Genomic DNA, 20,864 nt, shown 5'->3' with positions numbered 1-20,864 from the left:
GTATGAACATCTTTTGAAAATAGCAGATCTACAAGCTCACCATGATTGTGAGCTTGTAGATCCGCTATTTTCAAATGACCGAAATGTATACAGGGCTTAAGTGCGTAATGTATGTTTTGTAATACTAGTCCTTACCCGTTCAAATATATGAACACCGAATGATGTACAGTTTGGGTACAGCGATGTAATAGATCCTATTATTGATGTATGTATTTGAGGTGTAATCAGTCTGGTGTCAGAGGCACGTGTCCGTGGGGTACATACTGTACTTTGGTTAGACATACAAGTAAGACGCGCGAACGCGGGAAGCGAACGCAGCTCGTACATTGCAATAACAATTAGAATAAATTACGTACTTTTTAAAGGTTTTTTTTTTAATTCCCTTTTTATTCGGGTGGTGTTACAGCGTGACACACAGACACACACAGACAGACACACACACACACACACACACACACACACACACACGTTCTGCTAGGTCTCATAGTTAGTGCTCACTGCGTTCACAACCAACAGTCCTACAGTCATTAGTCCGACAACACTGTCACTCCCGAAAGTATCACGTGCTGCGAGATAAAAAATCACCCGTGCCTCCTGTTGCGGGTTAAAACTAACCTATGCTGCGGGTTTAAAATCACATGTGGCTTCCGACATGTGTTAAAACTAACCCGTGGCAGGTTAAATACCACTGTGCCGTCCGCGTGCGGTTAGGGTTAGGTTAGGGTTTTGGCATGTGCGTGAGAGAAAGGGAGATTGGGTGTGTGTGTGTGTGTGTGTGTGTGTGTGTGTGTGTGTAGGGAGCCATTGCTGTGGCAAAGGAACACCTTGAAAGTCTTGCGGCGTGCCGCACTAACTTCAACCCGCTGAAGTTCACAGCAAAACCAACTTGTGCGCAGAGTGAAAGACATTAGCAGTCTAATTGATATCGATCTTGTGCCTGTACGGGCCCTTTCTCTGAGTACATTCATTTGGCCAGCCACACTGTGCGCGCTGCATGCATGCTGCTAGCAGCTACACTATACTATACCACCAACCTGGGGTCCTTTTCAAGGCTATAATTTAACACCATGCCCAGCAACCAACCAACCGACCGACAGCTGGTGTCATTCTGTGCGCTGTCGGGGGTGCAAACCTCGTATCTCCAGAATTCAACTTAATTCAATACTAGTAAATAGCCAATGTACAAGCTCGATCTACAAGCTATTATCACTACTTCTATTTCACAAATGTATCGGACAATACAAAAGGAACGGTTTACAAGGTTTCGAGTCGACATCGGTGATGTGAGAAACTGTGCTGACACCGTACTGCTCTCTACCATGCTTCACACGTGCAATTACGTTGTTGTTTTTTCTTGACTAAAGTGCTTTCTTTTCTTAATTAGGTCTCATTAGGCTCCAGCTATACGAGCCTCCTCATTTGAATATGTATTTTGAGCCACACACACACACACACACACACACACACACACACACACACACACACACACACACACACACACACACACACACACACACACACACACACACACACACACACACACACACACACACACACACACACACACACACACACACACACACACACACACACACACACACACACACACACACACACACACCTTGCTGCACAATTCTGTTCTGTGAAAAAGCTTGTTTCGAGAAACAAACCCATCACCCCCTCCAAGTCCCCCCCCCCCCCTCCCCCACAGCGGTCTTATTCAATTCCACTTTATACGGCAACACTCTGCAAGGCTGAGACAGCAAACTTACCAGGGCGTGTGTGTGTGTGTGTGTGTGTGCATGCGCGTGCGTGCGTGTGTATGTGCGCGTGCGCATGAGTGTAGAAATTTTAATTTCTGTTGCGTGTGCGTGTGTATAGGATCATAAACCAAGAACCTAGCATCATTCAAAACAATATCATAGAAAGGTGTGTGTGTGTGTGTGTGTGGTGTATATATATATATATATATATATATATATATATACATACACACTATAAAGATCGTCGAGGCAAGTGCTAAGGGGGAGTCCGACTCTGAACAGGCGAGTCTTCAGATTACGGCAGACAATTGGGTCTGCAGTTCTAACTGCAATAGAGAGTTTGTTCCACAGTTTGGGACCACACTAGACCTGCATTAATCCAGCCCCCCTCATATCGTGATTCGTGAGAAACTGGGCCAGATCCGAAATGCATCCGCAGGGCAATTGCAAATGTGCATGAATCAAGACCCTGCTCAGATCCTTAACCCTAACCTCCCTACACCCACACACTTAAAACTCAACAGTACATCAGTAAGAGGGCCTAACCTCAGTGCATGGCCAACAGCTGCTGAGCTGAGCTCAGCCTAAGAGTGGTGGGAAAAGTATTCTTTACTTAGGTAAAAGTATATATGCAATGGTATTTTAATATAGCCAACGTTAAAATAAGGCCAAAGTGGATCATTTATGTTTTGAAATGATAATCAAAATCTAGTAAGCAACTATTAACTAAATCAAATAATTGTAGTGGAGTAAAAGTACAATATTTGCCTCTGAGATGTAGTGGAGTGGAGTATAAAGTATTGGAAATTGGATACACTTTTAGTAAAGTAAAAGTACCTCAACATTGTACTCAAGTACAGTACTTCATTTTGTACTTAATAAATGTACTTGGTTACTTTCCACACTGAAGTGACCGTGGTCTTCACAAGCCAAAGCCATGCACACTATGCCCCATGTTGATGTGTGGAAGAAAGACCAGCTCAGCGAGAGAGTGAGTTTCATTAGACTGAACACTATGAAAAAACTAAATGCACAGCACGTTTCTGAACGCCATAAGTTAGTTATTAATCATTAAGTAGAAGGGTCACAGTTACATGTAACTGGAAAACTGATGGTAAATAATCAAATATTCTGTAATATGTTTTTAGTGATACTAGATTTGTGTGTTTCACTTTACAATAGGCTCATTAAAATACTATTTGGATCATACGTATCCATTTTTTAACATGCTCAAAATTAAATTAACACTCAAGATACATTTTTTACCGTGTACTGTCTCAGCATGGGTTTGTGTGCTTAGCAAGATTCTCAGCAAAAAGTCTTAATTTCCTTACGCCAGATTTTATACTCTTATACTCTTTTACTTTGCACACTGTCACGCACTGAAAACAGCTCACAAATCGGGCTGTGTTGCGTGCGGCGACATGCCGGGCCTGTGACCAAAAGAAGATGGTCTACTGAGCTGTGCGCCTCAACATCCACCACTCTCCGTTTGAGTGTTCATCCCTCAGCCCTGGCGGGAGCGAAAGGCCCCCGCAAGGCTAATGCTAAAACCGTGTAAGGTTAATTGATGCTGTGAACACGAGCCCCCGCTAATGGCTCCATCACGCAGCCCTTCCCACATCTATTAGACCCCCCTCCCCTATCCCGCGTCGCCACCACCACCGCCAACCCCCCCCCCCACTTGGAGGCTATTGGGCTAAGAAAAAGAAAAAGAGAAAGGGAGAACTTCATAAATAATTCAGGAATTTATCTTAAATGGCACCCGGTCGGCCGAGATTAATCGCTTTGCATTTTCAACCTCCCCGGTTCGAAAGGAAAGAAGAAACGGCGTGCGGTTTGGTTTTCGAATGCCCATTTGGGATGCGAGTGTCTTGTGGACGGGTGTGGTTGGGGTTTGGGGTTACTGAAATGAGCAGAGAGAGAGCATGAGAGAGAGACAGAGAGAGAGAGAGAGAGAGAGCCGTGTCCAAAAACAAAACTCAGTCTGAGTTCCCAGTCAATATTGAAAATGTTTAGAGTGGTGCAACAACTACCTTACGGAGCTATGTGTGTGGCTGGCTGCCTGGCTGGGTGCCTGGCTGGCTGGGTGCCTGGCTGGGTGGGTATGAGCGCGAAAATAGCATGGTTGTTTTTCACCATCTGTGCGCAACTTAACACACACATAAACACACACGCACGCATGCACATATTAACTGTATATATGATGATTTCGGGTGTGCCAGTACAGTAGTGACAGTACAGTACAGTACAGTAGAGGGTACAGTAGAGGGAGCCCCACACGGTAACTCTGTCATTTCTCGCCGGAATCGACCCGGCCCCTGGGTGCGTTCCTGGGGGTCTGGATGTTCCGGGGACCCCCCAGGAGTTGCTCACTTCACACGGGTGTGATTTTATTTATTCAACATTATTTTTATTGTTGATCATCGATGGGGAATCCAAGCTAATCTTTAAGGCTGACTTGATGCAACATATTGTTTGTTATTTAAATATGTAGAATTCACACAGTGCCCAACTCCACTCCAGCGTGGTGTGCCGCTGTGACGTTGTTATTGGCAGAAATGCATATACAGTACATGAGCATAATTATATTTGTACATACGTTGCTGGCAAAACAGTGAAACACGAAAAGAAAGCTGGATATCAATATCAAAGTCACACATAGACCAGCCTGGCCCAGCCTGTGTGGTTTCTGGTCTAGAGGGGCGGGTGGCTCAGCCTGTGTGGTTTCTGGTCTAGAGGGGCGGGTGGCTCAGCCTGTGTGGTTTCTGGTCTAGAGGGGCGGGTGGCCCAGCCTGTGTGGTTTCTGGTCTAGAGGGGCGGGTGCCAGCGAGTACAAGGCGGCTCCTATTGGTGCCGGCGTGTGCATGGCAGTGGTTCCTATTGGTTCACCGATTATAGTAAACTAATACTATTATACTTTTTAACAATCATTTTTCAAGTTTACACATCACAAAGCGCGGCGGGGCGTTACCATGGGCGTGTCTTTGTCTAGAGATGGACGTAGTTTAGAATCCTGCATAGAAAACAGCAGAGAGGCCCGGACGGTTAGCTCAACCGTCTGGGCACTATAGGCTTACGGTCTATGTGAGTCTACTTTCAACCTATCAAAGGCAGAAAAAGCCACACAATTTTTCTTTTTTGAAGCGTTATTGGTTAGCGAAATACAAGGACGTGGGCTGGACTTGGACCAATGCGTTTCCCCACGCTTTTCTTTTTGAGCCGAATGCGAACAAAAACAAACGCCTGGGTGGGTACCGAGGCTATACATAGGCTAATAGAAGTGACCAATACTGTTGTCACCCAGCCTGTCACAACTCACTACCTCCAATATCAGAACACAACACAACACAACACACACTATAGATTCCTGAAACAAGCCACTGAACCAGTCACCAGAAACAGTCACTGAACATGAGACATGCCACCCAGTCACAGGGAATATTATGACAGCAATGCCTGAACATACACAGCAGACAACACAAGCAGCAGCAGCAGCAGCAGCAAAGCACATCTTCCTACCTTGAGCTGTCTTCTACTTGACTCCATCAGTTTGTAAAGTGTGTGTGTAAAGTGATGGCCAGGGTGAAACTTTGGAACTCAATCAGAGAGAGATGGAGGCCTCTCTCTCTCTCTAGTTTGTTCTCTGACCATGCAGCCCGCCAGCAGTGTCTCTCCAGTCAGATGGCTGGATCCTCCATAATTGCTGAAAGAAAGAAAGAAAGAAAGAAAGAAACCGCAGAGCTACTTAGGGTCAACAAAATACTCAATGTCCTCCACTTTTGCAGTCTATAGGGCTCTCTGCCCTGTCAATTTATTTAAGACTTGCAGTGGCAGCAGAGAAATGTAAAAATCGGTCTAAAGTCCTTTTCAGATGGGGAGTGACTGACGCGCCCAGTAATGCATTTTCAATGAGAGGTGTGCGTTTATTTTGGACGCGCTGAGAAATTGAGGGCCAATTACGCAAGCGCATTTTCACGGGCGCGGTCCTGTGAAATATGCCCGCGGGCGACTAGACCTGGATTGTGGTGAACTTTTTTATTTATTTTTTCCGTTGCGCGTCCCATGCCCCTCATGAGCAGACCTGGAGCTGACGGAGGCGACAACGCCGGCGTCACTCACTCCCTGTCTGAAAGAACATTGTATCAAAGGAGTGGCAGCAGAGAAAAGTTAGAATCAGTCTAACGTATCAAGTGGAGTGTACCTTAGCTAAGTGTGAGTGGATTGAATATCCATCTATCCATCTATCTATCTATAAATGCACCAAGTCTCTGTGCGTCTGTTTGTACGTCTGTCTGTCTGTGTGTAATCCAACTGTAACTGGAGAAAGGTTCGCCCCACCGACTTCAAATTCGACACACCCGTTCCAGAGGCCGGTGTCGAGTCGGCCGCCACAAAAAGGCCTCTACCTGGGCTCTGCACAGGGCCCCTGCCCATGGTCCATATATGGAGCTGGCCTGTTCTGACATCATTCTGACGTCTGTATATACTCCATATTTGGGCATGCCTGACAAAGAACTATATATGGGGCATGCATTTCCAACTTGCATCGTTCCAAGTAGGCCAGTGCCCAACAGTCGCCGCTCTAGAGGCTCCAACGTATAATATCTGGGTGGGGCATGCATTTCCAACTTGCATCGTTCCAAGTAGGCCGTCCAACGGGCACCGCTCACTGTAACTAAAATCACAGAGATGTTTGCTCTGATCCGTTTGGTTATACCCTCAACTACAACAAAATAAGAAAGGAAACTTTGAGCAGGAGGATTTGCTCACTTCAATCCAACGACTTCAATTCATTGTTATGCCTTATTTTATGCTCCACAGTACCATGTTTTTATGCACCGGCGAAAATAGCCACTATACAAGCTTACAACGAGACAGCGATTCGTTTTGAGCACGCAATCCCATCGCATTACAATGTTTAAAACGAGGTTGTTAACCTCTTTGGCATAAATGCAGAACTGATCAAATATAAACTAAATTTTAACTAATTCAGCAGCAGTAACATTAGCGCTTTCTCTCAGTCAGTTGATTATTCATATCCATATGAGTGAAACGGCCTGGGTGATTTGTATATTTTTCAAACCGTTCATATATGAGGCGATCTAAAATTCCCCTACGGGGATTACAATGCAAATAAAAAGTACATGAACCTGTGAATTTAGATCTGCCCGACAGCAAAGATATGCAGAACACATATTTAGGCTCTCAGAGCTCATTTGTCAGTCTCTAAATCTGCATTATCAGCGGCACAGCGGTACACAGATCATTAGAGCAACTGGCCATAGACAGATTGGCCTCTTCCTCTGTGTTTCTGGATGGGTGCAATTTGCATAGCGTCACTGTCGGGCAGAAACCTCTTATGTCCATATTCTAACTTATGTTTTCTCGTAAATCAACGTCCTACTTTCACACTACAGCGCCGTCACACTGAAGCATCAATACTGTTGCGTCATTGGAAGGTCCCCAGAACACCTGGGCTTAAAGAATGGAATGAAGAAATGATCAAAATAACATATGAATATATGTTGGGCAGGGTAGATGCAGAAAGCAAAATGAAAGAGACATGGGATGAGTTCTGGATGTATATGAACCTTAAATTATTTCCTTGTTGTTATTTTTCTTCTTTTTTTTTTTTTTTTTAACTGTTATGTTTCTTGGACTGGCTATCTGTAAGGTATGTTGTAATGCTGCTTTGTACTGAACCTAGATTTTGTACGATTTTGAAAAACAAATACAATTTTGAATTATATAAAAATAAAAAGTAGCAGATCCACAAGCTCGAAACGCGGCACAAAGCGACACGTTTCGAGCTTGTAGTAGATCTGCTACTTTTGATGCTTTTTATTTGAATCCAGATAAGTAGGCTAAATAATGTTGCAATCACACTGGGAGATACAAAAGAGACAAAGCTACACAGCACATTTAGTAGCTTTATATCTTTGTAGCTGAAGTTGAAACTAGCTGAACCAACTACAAATGTCGGATGTAGCTTTGTATCTTCATGTCGCTGGCTTCCATTGAAAATGAATGGTAGCCTGTGGCTTTGTACCGGCACGTCGCTGCATGGCTTCCATTGAAAATGAATGGTAGCCTGTGGCTTTGTACCGCCACGTCGCTGCATGGCTTCCATTGAAAATGAATGGTAGCCTGTGGCTTTGTACCGCCACGTCGCTGCATGGCTTCCATTGAAAATGAACGGTAGCCTGTAGCTTTCTACAGTAGCGTAGAGTGTGTGCCACGCAGCACAAAATTATTTTGGACATACAAGGTTTCCTCCCCGACAGCGACCATATTCATATCTACTGCGTGTGCTGTGCAAGGTTTATCAATTCTCCACACCGCCATATTATGCTCTGACATTTACACTAGTGCAGGAGTGCAGCGGAGCTACAAGCAGCACAACTAAAGGCTTAGCACATTAAGAACGGGAAAACATCTGTGTGTCATTTCTGATTTATTTGGCTATTGGAGAAATAGCAGCTCTACAAGATCCTAGCTTGTCACTTTGAACTTGTAGATGTGCTATTTTTGAAGAATCTGGAAAATGTGTGCAAATCTTTGAATATATGTGTTTTATTTCCCCATGTCTCCAGTTCCAATATGATTATTTTGGGGGGGGGGGGGGGGGGGGGGGGGGGGTCACTGACAAGTTTGAGAACCACTGTCCTATACCACTTTCCTGGACCAAGAGAATAGATCTAACAGTCCGCACAGCTCCTCTATTCGCCAACCCAGAGAATAGACAGACCACAAATCCTCATTTTCTTTCATACACTTTCAACCTTGATGTCCCAATTTTGGGCTCAGCATCATATCGTCAAAAATACCCTTTCAAACATATTATGTAAAAAAATAAAAAGAATACAAAAATAAAAATAAATAAAAATAAAATACATCAGAAAATATCAGATCTTTGGTCACAGTTCTATGAGCTTGTATCGGTGTGTGTGTGTGTGTGTGTGTGTGTGTGTGTGTGTTTGTGTGTGTGTGTGTGTGTGTTCATGCGCGTGTGTATGCACATGTGGGGGGTCTATTAGCTTTTGTCAGATGTAAGATGGGGGGTGAGCCAGTACTGCCCTATAGTGAACAGACACCAACAGTCCAATACACAGCACCGCTCGTCTCCCAGAGGATGTGCGTGCGTGCGTGCGTGCGTGCGTGCGTGCGTGCGTGCGTGCGTGCGTGCGTGCGTGCGCGCAGCAGCAGCGGCGCACGGATCGAGCTCCAGATTCATTAATTCCAAGTGATTTACTATTCATGAGGTTTGGCTGGTAACATCTCTCAGCAGTCAACACCAAACCCCTCGTGTGCTTTCCCCTCGCCATCCCCGAGTTCTACTTCCCTGACAAATGAAAGCGCGCCACCGCAGCGGCAGCTAGCGCGTACGCACAACAGACACATCAAAAGTTTCTTTTTCTCTTGTGTGTACTTTGCCTGTTATCGACGCGATGCGCAGAGAAAAGCCCGGCGGAAAAAAAACTAACAAAGAAGCGAGCATGTACAGGAGGAGTGATGATGCCGTCTGTCGCGCGGCTGTGTACCATACGTTAGCGCGTATAGCGAGGTTAAGCACACGAGGTGGGGAAAACGATGCTATACTAAAAATGTGGAGTGTGAGGAATGAGGGACATACGGTGGAAAGTGGAATGTTTTGCCTGCAAGGTATATAAAGCTGTCACGGGCGCTATAATGCTTTAGTCAAACTTTGAGCGTGTTTTTTCTGTAAAGTCAAGTAAATATTGGTAGTTGCCATTAATACACAGATCCATGCGTTGGTTGTCCCACACCACCCGCCGTACTCTGCTAAAAAGACCAACGGCGTACAGCCGTTATGTGTTTCGCCATTGGCCATTAGTCACTTTGATCGCTCAACCCCCCGACACATGATATGCGAAACTGTGGCAGCTCGTGTGGGACAACCATGGCATGGATGCGTGTGACAAGATATTTTTGGGGGAGAACTACTCCTCCTTTATAAGGAAAATAAGGAGCAATAAAGACGGTCACTGCAAAACAAGACAAAAGAACAAGAGAACAGAACAGGCGTACAGATCACGACGACAAGACCCTCGAGTCAAACAAAAACAGGCGGTTCCGTTACTACTTCTGTGCTCCTAAAAAGTGCAGTAGTAGTAGTGCATTCCTCCCGTGTCTGTCTGAAGAGGAGGTGGCAGCAGCAGGCAGGCTGTTTGTTAAGAATTCCTCACATTCCTGCAGGATGCCCAGCTCTCTCTCTCTCTCTCTCTCTCTCTCTCTAATTGAACGGCGTCTCCTTGGCTTGGGCTTTACATTAATGTCTCCAGACAGAAGGTCTTATCAAAATGCAGCAGGCCCTCCCTGGGTAAATAACGGGCCTGTCAGAGAGGGGGAGTCGGGGGGGGGGGGGGGTTGAGTCAGGGATGCGTATTAAAATGATATTAGATCCATTCTAATTATGCTTCTCACACACATGGAGGTCATTGGCGGAGGCTCCCCCCCCCCCCTCCCTTGCTGACGTACTAACTGGATGGTAGAGCAGTGGTTCTCAAACATTTTCATGTCAAGGGTCAAAATTATTTGTATTTGGCTGCAGTATATATATATATATCACACACACACACACACACACACACACACACACACACACACACACACACACACACACACACACACACACACACACACACACACACACACACACACACACACACACACACACACACACACACACACACACACACACACACACACACACACACACACACACACACACACACACACACACACACACAGGTATTCTCAAATATTTCCATACATTTTAAAAGTGGAACTAGAGGCAGACTAATTAATTAGAGCGACAGAGAGAGAAGAGTGTGTGTGTACGTGTGTACGTGTGTGTGTGTGTCAATTTAACAAAGGTGCAGACGATCAGAAATCAGCAGAGTGAGCGACGTTTGTGCTACTGTATGCCGAATTGAAGTGGACTCTGCCCCAGACGGGTTTTTTTTTCTCCCTGGAAATAAAAACGTCTGGGTTTCCGAGGCTACTTTGTGCCTGGCTATGAGCTCGTAGATCTTCCTATTTTTGACTAGCTAAAGTATACAATAATTGTTTAAGTGGTTAAATGATTGTGAAGCAAACATGCTGAGCTGGCCGCCTGTCTCTCACTTGTAGACACTCAGCGTGTCATGGACATAGCAGAGCTACGTCCCATAGCCTGAAGGGATGAGACGCTCTGATTGGTTCAGAAACGTACAGCCTTCCGTTTCAGACTGAAACCGTAAAAAAAAACATTGCACCCCAAAGTTAAGGCCTATTCATACTCCAGTTTTAGGTGATAAAGTGACGTCACCGCCTCGGTGGTAAGCGATTCACCGCCGCTCAAGGCTCATTCATAGTCTGGATTTTCGGTGGTGAGGTGACCACCGGAGCTGAAATAACGTTGAGCGGTGGTGAGTAAAAACAGAGAGAAGGGCTGGAGCAGTGGCGGTGGTTTGCTCTTCACCGCGGCTCGTGACGTCATGTTGTAGTTCGGTGGTCACCTAACCACCGAAAATCCAGACTATGTATGAGCCTTCACCCAAACACATGTCTCACATGGCCACCTTACCACCTAAAACTGGAGTATGGCCTTTTAGTCAACTAATTTAAATATCAAAAACCTTAGTCTTTTAGTCTTAGTCAACAAAATGAACACTGATGCAGTAGAGGTCAGGCACAGAATTACGACGGTGATTATGTAATCGATATACTCCTTTCCCCTTGAACTTGCAACACATTCTATAAGAGGCCTATTACCGTGACAGCTGCTGCCTCAGCAAAATACGTGGCTATTTTTTTCTCCTACAGAAGCCTAAACATCTAACTGAACTGAAGTGTGTGTGTGTGTGTGTGTGTGTGTGTGTGTGTGTGTGTGTGTGTGTGTGTGTGTGTGTGTGTGTGTGTGTGTGTGTGTGTGTGTGTGAATCCTAGCCTGCTTCTTTTTTGGTAGCAATGGAAACTGATGTGCATCTGTTGAATCTGTGGCAGAGTGCTGTGTCGGGTGTGTGTGTGTGTGTGTGTGTGTGTGTGTGTGGTGCCTGGAGAGTTAGTGAGAGCGCTGAATGCCCTGGAACCAACTGCCCCCCCCCCCCCCCCCGGACTGCCTGCACCCCCCTACCGGGAAAGCCCGCCCCCCCTTCCGTGCGCGCGCTCGCTCGCTGGGAGCCCACCATGCACCATGTCTTTGATGAGCACAGTTTCCCACTAATTAATGAGTGGAAATTAGGGCGGGATACCGTTTTTTTTCTTCTCCTTTCCTGTTTTCTGTTCTTTTCCTTTATTGGCCTTAATACTTGTGATGGCTCATTAAATAGCTCCTTCCGTTGAGAGAGCCCTGCGGTGTGATAGGTGCATGGCCCCGTCGGGGTCCACGGGGGGCATGGAGGGACGGCACTCTCTCCCCACGTCTTCCCCCGACTTCCTCAAGTGCGCTGCTTTCTAATGAGTGCTGGAGAAAACGCTTGCATTTTCTTACTTAAAGCTGCACTATGTCAGTCGTTCCCAAAGTGGGGTCCGGGGACCACTAGGGGTCCTTGAGGGAGTTCCAGCGGGTCCCCAGCTAAATGATAGTAAGGAACTTATGGGTCTGTATAACTCAGAGAGTGTACAATACACTATTTGTCTCAGAGATGTAGTGGAGTAGAAGTGAAGGTACAGTATTGACAATCAGAATATACATCTGTCAAATAATCAACACACAAAGCTGGGCATACAAGGGGCTAGCGCCCCTCAAAGAAGAAAATAATAAAAAACGGTATACTTAGTTACTCTCTATCACCGTGTCTAATGCATGCATTATCCCCTGTAGAGAAATGTCAGCACTCTGGGGTTGTATCAGCCATGCACGGCCGGACCAGCTCTTCATTCTCTGGGGTTGTATCAGCACGGACCAGCTCTTTTAATTCTCTCCCGTGGGTCATTCCAATTTGTCAGAGTACCACTTAACTCCACGGGACTGAGACACAGAGGGATGCGGTTCGGGTGGGGTTTCTCCAAAGGCCTATTCATAGATCATACTCCAGTTTTAGGTTATAAGGTGAACACCGAAACGGTGGTTAGCAAAAACAGAGAGGACGTGTTGGGGTGAGCGCAGGGACGTAGTGGGTCCATAATTCAGCCCGGGAAGTGGAGTTGCGGAGGCCCTCTAGGCGCGCGGCCAAAGGCTGCGCGCCTATTTTATTAATACAAAAAAAAAAGAACGGCTGGCCCAGACCGGCCTGCACTGGCCGTTCAGGAGTTGTCCCGAATTTCCCAATGGCCAGCACGTCCCTGGGTGAGCGGTGAGTCGCTTATCATCACCGCGGCGTGACGTGTTGGTTGGTCACTGGTCAGACTTTTCACCTTACCACCTAAAACTGGAGTATAAATAGGCCTTAAGTCACATCACACCCCAGTGTGTAGTATTGTTGTATTGACTTGTGCTTTCGTTTGCCATCCTGCATACTGTTAAAAACATTTCAATCAATCAACCCGAACGCCAGAGCAAGGGGCCACACCTTTTTTTTTTTTTTTTTTAAACTTTGTTTTTATTTAGAATTTTCGGTTAACAGGTGGGTCACATTGGGCATCACAGGGCACACCTTTTTTTGTGTGACCCCCCCGGGGGTCGCGACCCACGGGTTTAGAACCCCTGCTTTAAGAGACTGGCATCACTATGGTTACAAATCTGCCGTAAAGCAGGTCGTGTCTGGGTGACTAACATGAGTTGTTGTGACTCTTATGTACATGCTGCTGTGTTGTTATCCTGCCGAAGCTTTTCAGTAAACTTTACTATTTTGATTATAATCATTGTGTGGACATTCGAGAGAATCGAGACATATTACAAAGATGCCAGCCCGCCCCTCTGCAACGAACTAGCCTATACTTATTTCTGCAGTTTTCTAAAGTGAACTATAAGGCAACACTGACAGCAATCAGGTAAATAAACAAACTTGCAGGATTGCAGTGTCCTGTCAATGCCGGTTGTTGTAACTTGTGGTGTGCTTCTGACTGTAGTTTGTAATCATCTCTCTTATCATGACATGATGACTCGCTGTACGGCTGTAGTGCATGTGTGTGTGTGCGCGCTGCCGTCCTAAATAACAAATTTGTTGGGGTTAGGGCATTGTATAAAAACGGCAAAATAATTAATAAAAAGGTCAAAAAATCGTGTGCGCGGGATTCCCCCAGACATTCGCCCCCCCCTGGGGTCAAGTTCAAGCTACGCCCATGGGGCACACACAACATGGACAACATTTCCCCCCCATCAAACACAAGTGTTTGGCCAAACCACGTGACTTCCATTTGCGCGCACGCACGCACGCACGCACGCACGCGTGCGCACACGCACACACACACACACACACACACACACACACACACACACACACTTTTGACATTCTGTCGGCACCCAAAGAAGACATGAAGCACTTTTCGTGTCTATGGCTGCATTTTTTTGAATTTCTTTGCCAATCTTACAGGTCCTTTCATTACTTGTGAAGCGCTTATAGCTAACGACGTGGAAAAGCACATCACCCATTCAAATCCCCCCTTCTTATCATTGTGCCGATCCTGCTTGGCTGCTCAAACGGAGAATTAATTTCTGAAATCAGAAGTACTGCGTTTAAAAAAAAAGAAATTAGCACTCTTGATTCATTCGGTTAAGCCTGTAAGCAATGCCTTCGATTTTAAGTCCCACGGGAGACATAACTAATTCATTGTTTTATACAATTCATAATTAAAGCAGTGCTGCAGAGTGCACGCTATCAGCCACGCTGATGCGAGCCAGTCTTTATGTAACACAAACTCAACCAAGGATCCAATTAACCAAGTATTTTTCAAGTATTCGATAAACTTTGGCGTGTAAGAGATTATCATCATCGTCATTTGAGGCTTGTGCGTCATTTCCTAAAAGTATGAAATTGTCCCAGGTGTAAATTGGCCTCATTTCACACTATTGATTTAAAATATTATTGACAGTTTGTAGTACAGGTCAACACAACAACTGTCAAGAGAAGAGGATAAAACCAGAAAAAGCACTAAGACTTGGGATGGGGAGTTAATCGTTATCATTTATCGTGATAAAAAAACCCTCACAATAATCGTATCGTGGAGATTTTAATTCATCGTGAAATTGTCCTCTGGCATACACTAGGAATTAGCGGTTGTAGAGTACGCTTTGATTCCATGTTGTGAAGTCATTGAATATTTTCCCTCCGCCCACACTATCTTTAGCGATGATCTTTAGCAGTGTTTTTCTCTGAATTGAAGCTCAGATTGAGGTGATCATACAGAACATTGATGTTTTAGGAGCTCAATAAAAGAAATCCCTGCGACCTGCGGTACTATATTAGCGCTTCTGATGAAAGCTAAAGTATCTAGCGGCTGCCCCGGATTAAGATTAAAACCTCCGGTACACCAAATCAGCTGGTGGCTCTTCAAAATAAGACCTTGCGGCTGAAAAGCGTGGCAGGGAAGCAACTAAACTTGACCTTAAACGTGGCAAGGAAAGTGTTAACACCACCAAATAAGGCACGACATTGCATGGGGGAGGAGAAACATACTTTACAAGAAAGATCTGGAAAAGTGAAGTGACGAGTGAAGAGAGGTCATGTCTGTTACAGTCTGTAGAAGTACAGTTCAGTCAGGACAACTCATGGATACAATATTAATATTTGTATTCAATGAATATAAAATGAGCAATATTTCAGGCAGCAATTGCTGCTGAGGCCAGAAGCAATTGGAACTAACCTCGCGTTACCATGCTTTCCACCTCAGAGTAAAGCCTGGTCTGTGTTTCTAAATCGCAGCGTGATCCGGTTTAGAGTTGATGGTAAAACAATTAAAAAAATAACTCATATTCCCGTACCATAACTCAAATTCCTGTAATTTTCGGGCTTTTTCGACGTCGCTTTGTTTTGGTCCCCCCCTCGCCAGTCGCTACGAGTTGGAAAAGAATATGGATAGGCCCTATACCAAACAAATGATTCCAAGCCCCAAGTTTGATCGCGGGGAATTTTGGGCACATTTAGCTGGGGACCACCTCGAACCCCCTCAAGGTCCACTGGTTGAAAACCACTGCTGTACACCCAAGAATATGCACACTGTGAAACCCGAGAGAAAAACAACAAAAGCCCTGCTCTATACCAAAACAATAATGAGCCTAATATATGGCAATACAAAGCTATGTGACATTCATTTTAACAAAACAAATTATGGAACACTTGAATCAGCCATTGCAAGTAAATAAATAATAGTGAAATCAAAGCGTATACAGATGAGCATGCTGGGGACGACAGCCTTGATGTGTCTTTGTCAAACTATATACAGTATATCCACAGTGACAGACAGGCTTCTTTCTATGCTCTCTCTACAACACAGTATGCTTGTCTGGCAGCCGAGAGAGAGAGAGAGAGAGAGAGAGAGAGAGAGAGAGAGAGAGAGAGAGAGAGAGAGCGCTTCTCCATATTCCCACCAACAGTTCACCGATACCCGTTTATCACGCCGCTGCAGAAAGTGTTTACCTTCGCAAATCGCGGCGGAATGATTTTCTCAAATAGTGTTTGTGCAAACTACGATCCGTCCTGAAATGTCCATGTATTGATCAGGCAAATAGAGGGACGAGGGGGAGAGAGGCAGCAATAATAGCCAATTTAGCAGAAATTGCCTTTTTCTTTTTCGTTGCTTATGATTCTTCAGCGTTTCCCCGCTAGCTATGAAATTAGTTTCTCATGGAAAAAGCGTCCGTACTTGAACTTCAGATATTTTTCGGTATCTATACTATAGCAGTGGTTCCCACACGTTTTAGCTCACGCCACGACCCAAAAGAGAACATCATGCTGGGGACCCGAACAAGCGATAATAGCAGATCTACAAGCTCACAGGTGAGCTTGTATATCTACTAATTTCACTACTTTTTAAAGGCGTAGTGAAATGAAAAATATGTTTTTCACACTTTTAGACCACATCCGTGGTCATCAATGGTCAATTGAGCATACCTAACAATGGATGCCAAAATAATGGGTAAATTTGTGTATTTTTATATCAAAAGTCCATAAAATCGAATTTTAATTACTTCCAGAAAACGAAAACGTACTGCGTGACGACGTGTCGAGGCCCACGTCGATAAAAGCCAATACAAAATGAAGCTCACCCGTTTAATTCCCCATATCTGCGCATCCTTCCAACACTGTCCAACACAGCTGCTACTGATTACAGAAATCCTCCGTTTTTATTCCCATTCAAGATGACATCCAGACAGTGTATTACTCTGTTTCAACTTAATCATCACGCTACAATATGTATCTGAAAACATTATAGGATAGAAATAAGCCACATAACAGTAAACTGGTACAGCTGGCCGACTATCTGACTTGTAAACAAACAATCCATGTGTCCTGCGTATAGCATAGCTACCGTCCCTAGCTACCGTCCCATCGCCTGAAGTAATGCGACGCTCTGATTGGTTCAGAAACTTCAGAGCGGTGTTTCGAGCTGAAACCGTCTGAAACTTCAAAATAAAATGCCCACCATTTCCGTTTCACTACACCTTTAAGCTTTTTTTATTTATGGAAATTATTCATTTTTTGATTTGATGAAAAGTTTAGATTTGTTTTTGTTCATGTAAGTGTGTGTTTTAATTAGAAAATGTGTTATCCAAAGATGGGTCCTGACCCTCTGTTTGGGAAACAGTGAATCTTATCCGATTCATACTTAAAATCCAGCACTTGCCTTTTTATACTGGTACTATCTTTGCACGTGCGCGCGTGCTTGCATGTGTCCAATCTAAGCACCGATCGACAGCACTTGCCAGTATAGGTCAGAGAAGTGAGTTTTCATTCAATGTTGATATGAAGAGAGGAATGATAGTCTCTGCCTGTACATAAGACAGCTGTCTGACCAGAACGTGTGCCCTTTATAATCAAGTATAAAAGGTCATATACTGCAGAGTAGAGGTCGGCAAATAGCTTTTACATGAGGGTGAATTCGCACAACAGTAAATAAATACACTTTGAGATTGGCTGGGGTGGATTCGATTCTAGTGGTTGCCAATCTGTGGGCCGGGTTGGAGATAAATATATATATTTTTGTCTCTTTCTTACATTATAATATATTATAAGAAAAAGCCAAACATTTTGAAAATAGACGCCTCGAGCTTGTAGAACGGCTATTTTCACAATAAACTAAATGTATTGCCTCAACTCCTACAATTCAAATTGTTTGTCAGGATGGGGGGTCCACAGTTCAAAAAATGATTATTGTGGGGGGTCCCAAGAATGGAAATATGATTGGTTTGAAAACTGGGTTCGAATATCCCCCGTAGGCAATAGGCATGCACGACACACACACGGCACCCCCCCCCCCCCCACTATCTTTCTCACACTCACCTTGTACACTATATCTCTCCAACCTGTCTTCTCCTCTCATATTGTTATCTATACTGTATATAAGCTGAATTGGTTGCTGTCAAAAAATAAAAGTTTGTTCGTCGCTGCCGAACATAAAGTTCACACTGTCATTGAAATGTCTCATTCCATCACTATTGAAATGCGGGTGCAATTTATTTCCCTTCTTAGCGTCGTCTTCTTCCGCTATCTGACCAAATTAGTATGAAAAACAAATCTCCATTACCATAAGGGTGGGTCGGATTCGTGTTTGTAGCAAAGTCATCCGTAGTTGAAATACATTGTCTTTGTTCCCACAAGTTGGCCTTGGTCATGTTTGTCAAATCTCAATGTGTGCATTCCACTTGCACACCGTGTGTGAATGGATTCATATTCATCTTTGTACACAATATTTTTTCATTGACCACTTGGAACACCAGCATTGCCAATGATCTTGCAGATCTGCACTTTTTGGAAAATAGATATGGTGTGTAGTGTTCTGGGCATTTCATAAGCAATAGGCAAACATTCGGAAAAAAGTGGATGGACATTGGAGGAAAAACAGTCAAGCATTTGTCGAAAATGGACGATCTGTAGGCTCTTTTTAATTGGCTGTTTGACACACAGTCAGAGGTGAGGTAAAGTAATGATCAATACATCCCTTCAGAGGTGAGGTAAAGTAATGATCAATACATCCCTTCAGAGGTGAGGTAAAGTAATGATCAATACATCCCTTCAGAGGTGAGGTAAAGTAATGATCAATACATCCCTTCAGAGGTGAGGTAAAGTAATGATCAATACATCCCTTCAGAGGTGCAAAACAGACCTCATGATTTATTCAGCCTCCTATGATGAGATGGTCAATTCAGTGATGGGAGCGGCACAACTGTACTGTACAGTGAATCGTGCTGGACGGAGGACAGATTTTGATGCAGAATTCTACAAGCTCACATAGACAGTGTCACTTTGTACCGTGCTGCTTGTACTGTACATCTGCTATCTTCAGTGGAGGAAAAAGTATCCAAATGGTTTACTTAAGTAAAATACAACATTGTAAAAGTCTGCTATTCAAAATTCACTTTAGTAAAAGTACAAAAATAGAGGCATCAAAATGTACTAAAAGTACCAAAAGTAAAAGTACTCATTATGCAGAATGTTCCATTTCAAGTTTTCGAATGCATACAAATCGTTTGAAAACAGCAGATCTACAAGCTCACAATGTGTCACAACGCCCTGTGTTGTGAGGCGTTGTAACGCCTCAATTAATACAATTCCAAATGCTTGTTATGGGTGGGGGTCCTATACATGTTGGGGGGTTGAGAACCACTACCCTACATTTTGGGGGGTTGAGAACCACTACCGTACATCTTTTTTTTTTCTTTTTAAACTAGCTTACTAGTAACTAACTTACTTGTCTATCAAATCATCTTCTCATTTCCTACAATTGTTACTTAATATACTACATGCAGCTTCACACTCCACAGACAAACACGTAAATGGGGTAAAACTTTAAAAGCAGCCGCCAACAAACATGCTACACCTCCAGCCAGGCACCATATGACCATAACTCACACTGTACACATCATATTATTCATATATATGAGCATAAGACATCATAAAAGCGAATAGTTAAAGTCTATTACAATCAAATTCACACGACAAAAAAAAAGCACATTAGCACAGCGGCCAAAAACACAAGTAGCCTACTGTAACGCACACACCAACATTGCACTGCATGCGTAAAGACGCACAGAACAGCTGTTTACCAAAGTGCAGTAACTGGTGGCCATATGCCATAATGGTTTAAAAGTGTTTTAACTGGTCACCCAAATGAGATATGACACTAATTGTAAATAATGGTCTTGAGGTAACTTTATCCCTGGCCTGGTGACGCGAGGTTAGTTTATCCCCCAAAATAACTTGCTAATTTGACTTTTGGATAGGCCGTACACAAATAAACCGGTGTGTCCAAAAACGTAGTTACTGCACTTTGGAATAGGGCAGTAGTTGACGACCAAAGCACAATACAGAACAGAATAGAATAGAATGATACACTTTTGCTTATTTATGTCCTACCTTATTGAATCCGTCAATGGTCGCGTTCCATGGTCATTCTGTGCTCCATAGTCGTTTTGTTTTATGAATTTGAATGTGGAAAAGCTTCGCTCACATGCTGTCACTGAGAAAAACGTACACATTGGAGTCCAGTTATTATAGGTGATAGATAATATATAGGCCTATTAAAGCAGTCAGTGAGCAGGTTATAGCTTTGTGCATTCATTTGTAGGAAGAAATAACAGGCGGGAAACACTTCGCATCCCATTATTCCTCTTTTCAGCGGCCAAACATAGCCTATCTTTATAACTAACAATTGTTAATTATATAAACATTTTCCCGCACCGTGGACACCAGCCTACAGACAATTTGGGTTTGTTTTTAGCTCATACTTTCTCCGCGACAGCCTTTTCTGTTCTGTTGTTTGGTTTTGTTTTCTCTCCATTTCAACCATCAGTAGAATGAATTCACCTGCTGCGTCATATCATGTAATAATTAATTTCGCCACCTGTGTTTGTTTTGAAGTGGCTTACCCACATGGCTCTGGGCTATCTGGGCTTACCAAACGTCAGACTGACGTACGGAGGAGCAAACCACTTCAGCGGCCGACGGGGGGGGGACATCACTTCAAGTTCAATCCCCACTTATGGAAGTAAGTCCA

At 44.1% G+C, this 20,864-nt stretch overlaps 1 long non-coding RNA gene across 1 annotated transcript in view; it reads right to left on the bottom strand.

Moving 5' to 3' along the window:
• LOC306917452 overlaps nt 1–20,628 on the bottom strand; it is a 97,656-nt gene extending 77,028 nt beyond the window's left edge. The window contains exons 1-2 of the long non-coding RNA XR_013789182.1: nt 20,225–20,628; nt 5,286–5,469 (exon numbers count right to left, since the gene is read on the bottom strand). This is a non-coding gene — a long non-coding RNA (uncharacterized lncRNA). The remainder of the gene's footprint in view (nt 1–5,285; nt 5,470–20,224) is intronic.
• Nucleotides 20,629–20,864: the final 236 nt, after the last annotated feature.

The sequence above is a fragment of the Electrona antarctica genome (assembly GCF_951216825.1).
Source record: "Electrona antarctica genome assembly, chromosome: 24".
NCBI classification, from domain to species: Eukaryota; Metazoa; Chordata; class Actinopteri; order Myctophiformes; family Myctophidae; genus Electrona; species Electrona antarctica.
This window is presented reverse-complemented; position numbering and strand designations above follow the sequence as displayed.